Genomic DNA, 11,783 nt, shown 5'->3' on the forward strand with positions numbered 1-11,783 from the left:
TCTTGGCTGTGATAGTTTCTTGGACTTTGTTTTGGATGACCTTGACAGTCTTGAGGAGTACTGGGTGGGTATTTTGTAGAATATTCCTCAGGTGGGATTTGTCCGATGCTTCTTTCATGATTAGTCTGGAGTTATGGGCTCTGGGGAGGAAGACCTTGGAGGTAAAGAGTTGCATTTATTTTTAAGATCTAAATTCATTTAGTCTAGATGAAAGTGTGTTGTGGTTGGCATTATATGCTTGCAAAAGCCATGCAGATAAGGAGTAAGACCTGAACCCATGACGGAAACAAAAAACATCATAGAACCATGTTTTCTGCACCTAACTTCATTCTCCCCTCTGACCCCAAGCCAAAAATTACTGCAATTTCTGGATCTTGATAATCCTTTCTAAATGGAATTAAACTGACTCAGAAAGAGCCAGGAAGCTTCTGCACTTCCCCCCGCCCCGAGACTGGCCTCTTTCTGCTTCAGTGTTTCCTTCCTGAACAAATCTTCTCATCATCAGAGGTAGGGAAATGATTCTGTTCTCAAGGGTCTGCCCCATCAGGGAGCCCCTGATTCTCTCCCTCCAATCCTCACATATATATTAATTCTCTGTGGTGTTCTGGGAGCTAAGCTTGGGCTGAAAAGGTGGTGGCACAGGACTGCTTGCTGCAAGGAGCTGGGGTTTGGAAGGAGACACACGCAACTGAGTGAAAATTGTCACACCTTATAAATCCCAGGGAAGTGAGTATGTACCTGGGACAGTGTGGCCCAACAGAGAGGAGGCCATTCTTTTGGGTTTGTATGAAGCTTGCCAATCAAATGTAATTGGGCAATGTAGAGTCCTATCAAAAGAGTGTATTAGGGGTGCCTGGGTGGCTCAGTCAGTTGGGCGTCTGACTTTGGCTCAGGTCATGATGTCAGGGTCCTGGGATCGAGCCCCATGTTGGGCTCTCTGCTCAGCAGAGAGTCTGCTTCTCCCTCTCCCTCTGCCCCTCCCCCTGCTCTCTGTCTCTCTCTCTCTCCAATAAATAAATAAAATCTTAAAAAAAAAAGGAGCACATTAATGAGCTGGGTGGGTGCCACCTGTCAGCAGGATTTAGCAAGGACAGTCTTTCCCCAGAGGTGACTTTTCCCTTTCAAGTTCTGCCTGTATGAGGGTAAATGGTTTCCCCTGTATGCAGGCTGGTCTGCGGGAGGTAACCCAGCTTATCCCGAGGCTGTGCTATGTTGTACCAACCTCTAATTCTTAAATCCTTGGCTCCTTTCCCCAAGGTTTATGTCAAACCAACCTCTTGAGTAGGCAGGATGGTGCTTTGCGAAGTGCTCTGAGTCTTGAGCCATAAGGTTTGGGTCCAGTTTAATATGCATGAAAATTGCTTCTATTTAGGGGATGTGTATGGAAAGCCAGCTCCTGTACTAAATGTCTTATGTGCATTGTCTCATTCAGTCCTCCAACAGTATGAGATAATAATCATACTAATGATTCTTACTAATTATTGAGCATTTATTTTTTGAGATAATTATCATTTTCTTATTTTATTTTACTTATTTTTATTTTTTTCCAGTTTTATTGAGAAATACTTTACTTAAATCACTGCATAGGTTTAAGGCATATAGCACGATAGTTTAACTTACATATACTGTGAAATGATCGCCACAGTAGGCTCAGCTAACGTCCATCTTCTTATTCAGATAGAATATGAAGCACTGGGGCACCTGGGTGGCAGTTAGTTAAATGTCCACTCTTGATTTCGTCTCAGGGCATGATCCCGGGGTCCTGGGATCGAGCCCTGAGTTGGGCTCCACACTTAGCGGTGAGTCTGCTTGAGGATTCTCTCTCCGTCTGCCCCTCCTGCTGCTCACGCACGTGTGCGCACGCACACACACACTCTCTTTCTCTCTCAAAATAAATAAATCTTAAAAAAAAAATATTGAGCACTTATTATGTGTCAGGGCTAATTTAAAGAGCTTGCCATGGATTACATTTCATTATCACAACAACCCTCTAAGTGCATAAATCTCAAGCATGGAACTTGATTAGTTCTTACCCATGTGACCACCCACCACCTAGATCAAGATACAGAGCATCTCCCAGAAGGCTCCCTTCCCAGTTATTACCATTTTCCCCCCTCCCAGTTATTACCATTTTCCCCTAAACCTCAAGTAACCATTCTTTTGACTTCTAGCCTGTTAGGTGAGTTTGGCCCATTGAATAAACAAGTAAGTCAATAAATACAATTTTACTAAGGTGAGATTCATGTAACAAAATTCACCACTTTGTTTGTTTATTTATTTATTTTTGAAGATTTTATTTTTCAGTAATCTCTACACCCAACATGGGGATCGAACTCACAACCCCGAGATCATGAGTCACAAGCTCTACCGACTGAGCCAGCCAGGCTCACCCTCCAATTAACCATTTCCAAAATAAACAATGCAACGGTATTTAGTACATTCTCAATGTTCTACAACCGTCACCTCTGTCTAGTTCCAAAGCGTTTTCAGCACCCCACAAGAAAACCCCATACTCATGAAGCCATTGGCCCGTTTTCAAACATCAAATCGATGAATCATGCAGTGTGGTCCTTTACGTCTGGCTTCTTTCTCTCCGCATATGTGTGTGAGAGTTTCCCGGGTCATGTGTGCACCGGGTACCAATATCCTTCCTGGTTTACCGGGGAGGAAAGGAAGGCGCAGAGGGGGTAAGTAACCTGCCCACAGTCATTCAGCTGGCAAGTGGTTGAGCTGTGAAGCCTGGCAGGGTGGCCTTGGGACCCTGTTCCTGGAGGGTACGCCGTACCGCAGAGGAGGAGGCAAGCTCCAGCGAGCCAGCGACCAAGCTGAAGGCAGCTGGCTATGATTTCAGAGAGTTTCCTCTGACTGCAAAGTCCCGGCTGTTGGCCACTAGGCTCTTTTCCCCTTGACTACCTGTGTGATGTGGGGCCTTTTTCTGGACCTCGGTTTCCCAATCTCAGCACAGCCACTGGGCCTTCCTCCGCTGGGCTGTGGGAAGCTTGGTGGGGAGCCGTCCTAAGCTGCGAGGGGCCATACAAACACAGCCATGAGGATGTAGTTGACTATGATATCAACGGTCTTTGGGAACCTGGCAGGGGCCGGATGGGCCCTGGGGGAGCTGGGACTGCTTGGGGGTGGGGGCCGGGTAGGGGCCCGTGGGAGCCCAGCCCTCCTGTTCTCGCTGTTTGTACAGCTTTAGTATTTCCTGTGCTTTGCTCCATCCAGAATTACCATGTCCAACATCCTACAATGCAGGGTCTCTGCATTTAAGGAAGGTCCCTCCTGAGGAAGCATCCCTTCCCAGCCTCTTGGCCTAGAATATGCGTCCTCTGGACAGGCCCTGCTGGCCGTCTACAGGACAGCGCTCGTTATCAGTTATGAAATTCGTCCTCTGTTAGTCCAGAAGTCAGATTCGGAGAAAGAGAGACAGTCACGTGGCTAGAGGTGGAACAGGTGTGCTCTCTGGAGGGGGGTTGGCGCTTTGTTGATATTGTCCCCATTTATCTACCCAGGGCCAGAAAGCAGATTGTCATCTTCGGTAGCAATGACTTTATAGTTTCAAACCTCTGAATGAAGGAGAAATAAGGTCACGGTGTGGAATGGCCTCGTCCTGAGTAGCGGCTCTCGTCTCTGCCAGACGCTGGGATTGACATGGAGGTTTTGGCTTTCCTCTTGGCGTGGGGGCCGTTCTGTGTGTACAGAAAGGGGCGTGGGGGCCGTTCTGTGTGTACAGAAAGGGGCGTGGGGCGGGGGTCCTCACAGTACTGCTCTCCTCTCCCTTTAGGCATCCCGTCTTCCACTCTAGCCTTGTTTAAATCCCAAGGTTTCCCTTTCCAGACGGTTTCTAAGGGGACAAATAAAAAGAATGTTCCAGAATGCTTTGCTGGCCCAGGGGATGATTTGTCAGAGCAGTTTCCTGGATTACGGCCTCTTCCCCTCAGCAAATCATGTGAAACAAAGTCCTGTCAGCTGTAAACCCTGAATGTGGGAAAAAGAGCTGACACACAGGACTCGTTTTCGTAAAGTTGACATTTCTCATGAATAGCGAATTCCTGAGTGTGGGCAGTTGACCAAGGCCAGGAATTCTCATTAGCTGGTGATAATCAGGCATGACTCGGACTGCGGAACGCGGCTGGGAGGAGAGGTCATCCGTGTGGGCAGGGACGACCCACAGCTGATAATTGAGCGCAGTCCAGCCAGAGTGGTAGCTAAAAGACCCAAGTGCTCTGTGTGGGCTAGTAATCCGCTCCGCCTCCCCAGCAGCGCCACACTCTCTGGGCTACCCCCCACCCCACTGCCCCTGAATCCTGCAGCGAAAGGGGTCGTGCTGACCCGGCAAAGGCCTTCCAGACGAAGTCCAGCTGGGGTCTGACCCTCGTTTGGATGGATCGTGGTGAACTGGTGGGTAAAGAAACGACTGGCCTTTCCTGGCTCTGGGGCAACTGTTCCTTCCCTGGGCCCCCGCAGAGACGCGGGCTGGGCCCCAGCCTTCTTCCTGCTTCCTGAGACCACGACCTCTTTGGAGTTGAAGGGCATCTAGGAAATGAGTTAAGCGGATTGTTTCCCCTCCAGGAGCCCAATCCCCCTCCCCGAACATCCATACTCCCCAAACAGCAAGCATTAGCTCTTTTTTTTCCCCAACCCTCATCTCTGTAACATTTCCTGGTTTTCCCAAACAGAATTAGTCATTTCCTTCTCTGTGTTCCCATAATATTTCCAAGCCACCATATCTCTGTGATGCAATTTTATTTTATGAGCACTGTGATGTTCTCTTGTGGACATATGAAAGCTTGTAAACATTTCTTTTTCTTTTTTTGCTTTGGCTTCTGGGAAGCTCAGCCCCAATTTGCAGCTCCCTGAATCAAGTGATCAATGTGCGCTTTGTGAGTTGACTTTCTCCTGGCTTCATCCTACGTTCAGCCTCTCTTTCCTCCATTTCTTTATTTATATATACTTGGATTATATCCACCTATGTGACCCACTTCAAAATAAAAAAAACACATTTTTTTTTGCATTTTTAATTTTTTTTAAAAGATTTTATTTTTTTATTTGACAGAGAGAGAGAGAGACAGTGAGAGAGGGAACACAAGCAGGGGGAGTGGGAGAGGGAGAAGCAGGCTTCCTGCGGAGCAGGGAGCCCGATGTGGGGCTTGATCCCAGGACCCTGAGATCATGACCTGAACCGAAGGCAGACGCTTAACAACTGAGCCACCCAGGCACCCAATATTTGTATTTTAAACAGCCAAACCTGACCCTCCTTAGGTGCCCTCACTCCCAGGCATTTAACTCACACCACCTTCCAAAGATTTTATCAAAAAAAGTTTTTCTTTTTTTTTTAAAAGATTTTATTTATTTGACAGAAAGAGACATAGCGAGAGAGGGAACACAAGCAGGGGGAGTGGGAGAGGGAGAAGCAGGTTTCCCGCGGAGCAGGGAGCCCGACGCAGGGCTCAATCCCAGGACCCCGGGATCCTGACCTGAGCCGAAGGCAGATGCTTAACGACTGAGCCACCCAGGTGCCCCTGCATTTTCAATTTTTAAAAAGATTTTATTTATTTATTTTGAGAGAGAGAGCGAGAGCGAAAGAGAGCAGGAATGGGAGGAGAAGGAGAAGCAGGCTTCCTGCTGAGCAGGGAGCCTGATGCAGGGGCTCAATCCCAGGACCCTGGGGTCATGACCTGAGCCAAATGCAGATGTTTAACTGACTGAGCCACCCAGGCGCCCCTGCATTTTCAACTTTAATGAGGTGAAATTTACCTAAATAAAATGCATCCATTTAAGTATATAGTTTGATGAGTTTCACAGATCTATACACCCATGTAACTACCAACATAACGATGATATGGGACACATTTCTATCACCCCCATGTTCTTGTACCTGGTCCCAGCCACCACAGATATGCTCTCAGTCACTATATATCAGATTCACCTTTTTCTAGAGTTCCACATACATAGAACCATATAGTACGTGGTCTTTTGTGTCTGGCTTTGTTCACTGGGCATAATACTTTTGAGATTTATCCATGTTCTTGTGTATACCAACAGGGGTTCCTTTTTATTGCTTTAGTAGAATTTCATTGTATGGATAGATCATAATTTGTTTCTCTATCCCCTGTTGATGGACATAAAAGTTATTATTTCCATTTCTGGGCTAATATGAATATAGCTGTTATCACCATTTATATACAGTTTGTGTGTAGGAAAAAAAAAGGCAGCTGCATTAACCATGGTTCTCCAGAGAAACAGAACCAACAGGATCGATCGATTGATCGATCTATCTATCTATCCATCTATCTATCTTTTATTTATTAGAGCTGGCTCGTATGATTATGGAGGCTGACAAGTTCCCAGATCTGCAGTTGGCAAGCTGGAGACCCAGGGAAGCTGATGATGTAGTTGCAGTCTGAGTCCAAAGGCTTGAGAACCAGGAGAGTTGATGGTGTGGTGCCTGTCCAAAGACTGGCGGGCTTGAGACCCAAAAAGAGCTGATGTTTCAGTTTGGGCTTGAAAGCAGGAAAAAAGTTGATGTCCCAGATCAAAGGCAGTCAAGTAGGAGGAATTTCCTTTTATTAGGGAGATGATCAATGTTTTTTTCTGTTCAGGCCTTCAACTGATTGGGTGAAGCCTGCCACATTAGGGAGAGCAATCTGTTTTACTTTTTCACAAGTTAATTTCATCTGAAAACATCTTCACAGAAACAACCAGAATGATATTTGACCAAATATCTGCGGGCAAATCAAGCTGACACTTAAAATTAACCATCATAGCTAGGAATCAGTAAACGCACAAATAAATATATAATTGAATTGGATTATTGATTTTGGCTTTGAGGCTTGCCTCCTTCCTGGAGTGGGCGTGTTTGTCAATTAGGAAGGTATTTATCTGCAGGCAATAAAAAGTCTAATATCAATGGCTGGGGCAAATACACGTTTGTCTGTGTTTTTTTTCTTACAAGGCTAGAAGTCTAGAGGTGGGTGGATGCTGGCCTTTGTTCTATTGTTCCATGGTGCTACCAGAGATGTGAGCTTTTCCTCTTTTTCATCTTCCATATCATCCTGGTGTTGTGGGCTCATGATTGCAGAATGCAAGGTCACCATCCCCAGGCCTTGGGTCACAAATGAATCCCTGAGTCTCAGGTTGCAAGGGAGGCGGGGAAAGAAGCATAGAGAAGCAGGACCGGGAGAGATAGCTGAGTCTGTCCCTTTTTATCAAGAAAGCAGAATCCTCCCAGAAACCCCACCTGGCAGATTTCTCCTTATAGCTCATTGGCCAGAATTGGGTCATGTTACAACCCCTAAGTTGCGAGGACACTGGGGAGCAGGATCGTCACGTCTGGTTTAGTCCAAAGGTACATTGCTCCCCCAAGTGAAATCGGAGTTCTGTAGCAATAAAAGAGTGTGGGGTGGGTGTTGGGCAAACAGCTAACACCTCTACCACTCACAAAATTCATCGTTCATGCCTTAGCATGGCGCCTAGGACACAAGGGTGCTTAAGAAATGTGTGTTTGCTTGGGTTGATTTCAGAAGTTCCCTGGGTGGGGAGTCGGAGTTAGACCATGAATCCCAGAAATAGGGGGCTGGGTCCCAGCCCTGCCATCCCCAGCTGCATGACCTTGAACAAGCCACCGAACTTCTCGAAACTTGTTTCTCAATTCGGTAAAATGGGACTAATTCTTCCCCAAATTCAGATACACTCTGTGAAAGCACTTTGCAAAGGATAAGACAGATATTAGTCAAAGCCACTATGGCTACGGAACCCCAGAGGGTTGAGCTTTTGCGTCCAGTCTCAGGTTCTCTGCTCCTCCTCCTAATACTTCCATCCCTCATGGCTCCCGTGGTGTTTCACAGATCCCAGGGGAGAATTGAGATAGTATCCACTCTCCTGACTGGACTTCATCCTCACTGTCCTCTGAGGATCATGTGGCCAATGTAGTGATTCTCCAACTTGCCGTTTCCCTGCTCTGGGCACACTGCTAGAGACTGGGACTCCGGGAGGACTCCATGCATTGCCTGATCGTCCCGGGCCAGCACTGTGTCACAAGGTTGCTAGAGCTGTTTACGGCCCTGACCTTGCTCTCAATCACTCATGAGTCAAAGTTGTGCAAGCTCATCCAACAGCCCCTGTGAAGGATTGCACCGAACATCACCGCGGCCTGGACATTGGCTTCCACACGTGGATCCAATGAAACTCCTGGTTCCTGATGGCTTTCTGTCACTGTCTGGTCTCCTTCTCTTCCTGCAACATTTTAATGTGCCAAGATCTTCCCCGTCTTGACATCATCGCTTGACCCCTTTGGCTTTGGCTTTTGAACTGTTGTCCTTTTTCTCTCCCCATGTTCTGAACTCATTCATCTGCCTACCTCAATGTTTCCACCACCTTCAACCCCCCATCACTAGGCCTGAAATACATGACCTCCCAAAAGCCAAGCCAAGCACCCTGAGCATGTGCTAGATCTTCTCTTCCTGGTGCTCTTTGTGGTGGGGTGTCCACACTCTCCCTGTCGCTTTAGCCACTCTCACTGGTCTTCAACTGTTGTCTCCCGTCCTTCAGCTGACCTTGAATGCTGGTGTGTCCACTGGGCCAACCATTTTTCTGACGCCACCTGAGCAGTTGCTTCTACTTCCACTTGGTGATGTTGCCCAGGTCGGTATTTCCAGCTCCAGGTCTCTTGCTTCAGAGCGTTATTTACCAATATGGAAGCTGAGATGCACAGACATGGAGAAATAGGTCTGTGTCCACCTTAACCCCAGCGGTTGATTTCACGGACTTGTTGTCAGACCGTCTGTAGGGGGAAGAAGAGGAAAGGTGCTTGCTTGAGAGCTCACAACGTGCCAGGGACTACCTGTGCTGGGCACTTGTGTGCCATTCCATGTACCTCTTTGTTATTTTATGAATCCCTGCTTTATAGATGGGGAAACAGAGGACCCGAGAGGTGGAGTGAATTGCCCTTGGTCATACAGCTGGGATGTGGTGCTCCAGGGGCTTTAGGCTCAAGCTTTCTGACACCAAAGTGAAGGCACTCTTCTCATGATCCTGGGTATCTTTCTCTTGCAAAGTCCAGATTTGGACAGATGGCCTTGGAAATCCAATTAGTCCAGACCGTGTGACATTTTATGCCATCTCGGAGCTGCGGAACGGGCCCATAAGCCAGCAGCAGGCACGGACGCGGTCTCGAATTAACTGGGTCGGCCGTTGCAGGTTTGGGTGTTAGCAGCCATGTAATATCATGAACTGTCAGCCCTGAAATACCTTGGCTGGCACCAGTGAGCTCCAGGGCCAGTGGGACAGGGAGAAAGCCATGGAAAATATGCTATCTGCTCCCCTCCCTTTTTGGTAAGCTGGGAGTCAGATTGTTCCGGAATTACCTGGCCGGTTATAACTGCAGGGGAAGGAAGGGCCATTTGCAAGAAGCCCTGTGCTTTGGTTATTAAAGTCTGCCCAACACGGGAGGCAATAAATGGGACCTTGAGGGAGTCTAGCTAAGCAGTAGAATAGTTTTCTCTTGGACACGCCCAGGTTTGGGGGTTGGCTTGTCCACAGGTTTAAGGTGTGTGGTGCCAGGCCCATGGGTCTTGCTTGTCACATTCTCCTATTCATTTGGCAAGACTCCTTCCTCTGTTATTTTTTGCATCGGGCTTCTGCCAAGAGAGTCTTGGGCTCACAAAACTTCTGAGCTGCCTTTTCAAATTGCCTTAATTTTTTTCTTTCTCATTTGGTGGCCCTTGTCATAAACAAAGATTTCAAAAAGCCACAACACGCCAAATGAAAACCCAATACCCCCTCCAACAAAGGAATTCTGATGTGTAAATGTAACCTTCTAAAATCACCCAGTGATTGCTGCAAATCCACTTCCTAGTGTCATCCTGCAAAGAAAACTCTCTCTAGGTGAGGCAGAGACACAATTTTAAATCATTACAAGACAAAATGACAGCATAAAAAAACTTCAAACCACAAAAAAATTGATCAATTTTACTTTATCGAAATGAAAACTTATGCTTTTTGGGAGACACTGTTAAGGAAGTACGACGACAAGCCATAAGGGGGAAGAAAATATTTGCAAGAGAAACAGTTCGAGTAAGAAATGGTCAAAAGATTTTTTTAATAAACACTTTACCAAAGAATATATATGAATGGCCAATAAGTCTATGAAAAGATCCTTGGTATTATTAGTCACTGGAAAAATGTAAATTAAAACCACAGTGGGGGTGCCTGGGTAGCTCTGTCGGTTAAGCTCAGTCTGCCTTTGGCTCAGGTCATGATCCCAGGGTCCTGGATTGAGTCCCGCATCCGGCTCTCTGCTCATCAGGGAGCCTGCTTCTCCCTCTCCCTCTGCCTGCCGCTCTCCCTGCTTGTGCACTCTCACTCTTTCTGTCAAATAAATAAATAAAATATTAAAAAATAAATAAATAAAACCACAGTGGAATACCAGTACATAGCCACTGGAATAGCTAAAATTAAAAAGACGTAATGCCAGCTACTGGTGAGGATTCAGAGCAACTGGAACTCAGGCACATTGCTCAGGGGAAGACAAAATGGGATAACTGCTTTTTTTTTTAAGATGGTTAAAAAAAAGGGTTATTATATTTAGAATTAGTCAACTGGGCTCAGTTTAGATAATCCCAATTTTTTTGACAACACCGAAAGTATTTAGTAGTCAGGGATCAAATATGTGCCTTCTCGCCATGAGGCCTGGTTAGAGTACTGGCTTTGGCCAGTCAAGGTCGCAGAGCTTCTTCGCAGCCTGTTTGATCTGGTGCTTGTTGGCCTTGATGTCCATGATGAACACCAGGGTGACTTGATCGTCACGGCCAACTTCATGGTTGGGAGTACTTGATGGTGGCGTAGTGGTCGGGCTTGTTTCTCCTAGGGATGCTCTTGTAAGATGACTTGTATTGCCTTTGGAGCTATAGCATCTTGGGCTGAAAGCAGGTGACATGTGGATCTTCACTGTTTTGGTGGTTGTGGACACCCTTCAACACTGTCTTCCTAGTCTTTGAAGCCTTTGCTTTGGATTAGGTTTTTGGGAGAGACAAGGGTTTCTATTTTCACTTTTGCTGCCATCTTCATAAAAATCTGGGAAACCACTTTGGAGAATGGTTGCAGTTTTTTGTGAAGTTCAACCTATACTTTCTTTATGACCCATCAATCCCTAGAGAAATAAAAACATGAGTCCATACATATACCTGTATGTGAATGTTTATAGCAACTTTACTTGTAATAGCCCCAACCTGGAAACAGCCCAGATGTTCATCAGCTAGTGAATGGACAAATAAATAGTGGTACCTCCATGCATTGGAATACTACTCAGAAAAGAATAAAGTACTGATATATGCAATAACATGGGTGAATCTTAAAATCATTATGCTTGGTGGGGTGCCTGGGTGGCTCAGTCGGTTAAGTGGCTGACTCTCGATTTCCGCTCAGGTCATGATCTCAGGGTCCTGGGATGGAGCCCTGTGTCAGGCTCCACGCTCAGCTGGGAGTCTGCTTAAGGATTCTCTCTCTTTGTCTCCCTCAACCCCTCTCCCTGCTCATGCTCCCTTTCTCTGTCTTAAAAAAAAAAAATCATTATGCTTAGTGAAAGAAGCCAGGCCTAAAAGGCCATATACACATACTATGTGATCCTAAAAATATAGAGACAGAAGTCAGGTCAGTGGTTGCCAGGGGCTAGGAGAGGGGGAAACACAGGGGTCCACTGCCAAAAAGCACAGGAGATCTTTTGGGGAATGACAGAAATGTTCTATATCTTGATTGTGCAGAGGGGTATGTGACTGCATTTGTCA

At 46.5% G+C, this 11,783-nt stretch overlaps 1 non-coding gene across 1 annotated transcript; it reads right to left on the reverse strand.

Moving 5' to 3' along the window:
- Window positions 1-2,313: 2,313 nt before the first annotated feature.
- On the reverse strand, window positions 2,314-2,386 carry TRNAM-CAU. The gene has a single exon. It is a non-coding gene; the product is annotated as a tRNA-Met (tRNA).
- Window positions 2,387-11,783: the final 9,397 nt, after the last annotated feature.

Source organism: Neomonachus schauinslandi, chromosome 4 (assembly GCF_002201575.2).
Source record: "Neomonachus schauinslandi chromosome 4, ASM220157v2, whole genome shotgun sequence".
NCBI classification, from domain to species: Eukaryota; Metazoa; Chordata; class Mammalia; order Carnivora; family Phocidae; genus Neomonachus; species Neomonachus schauinslandi.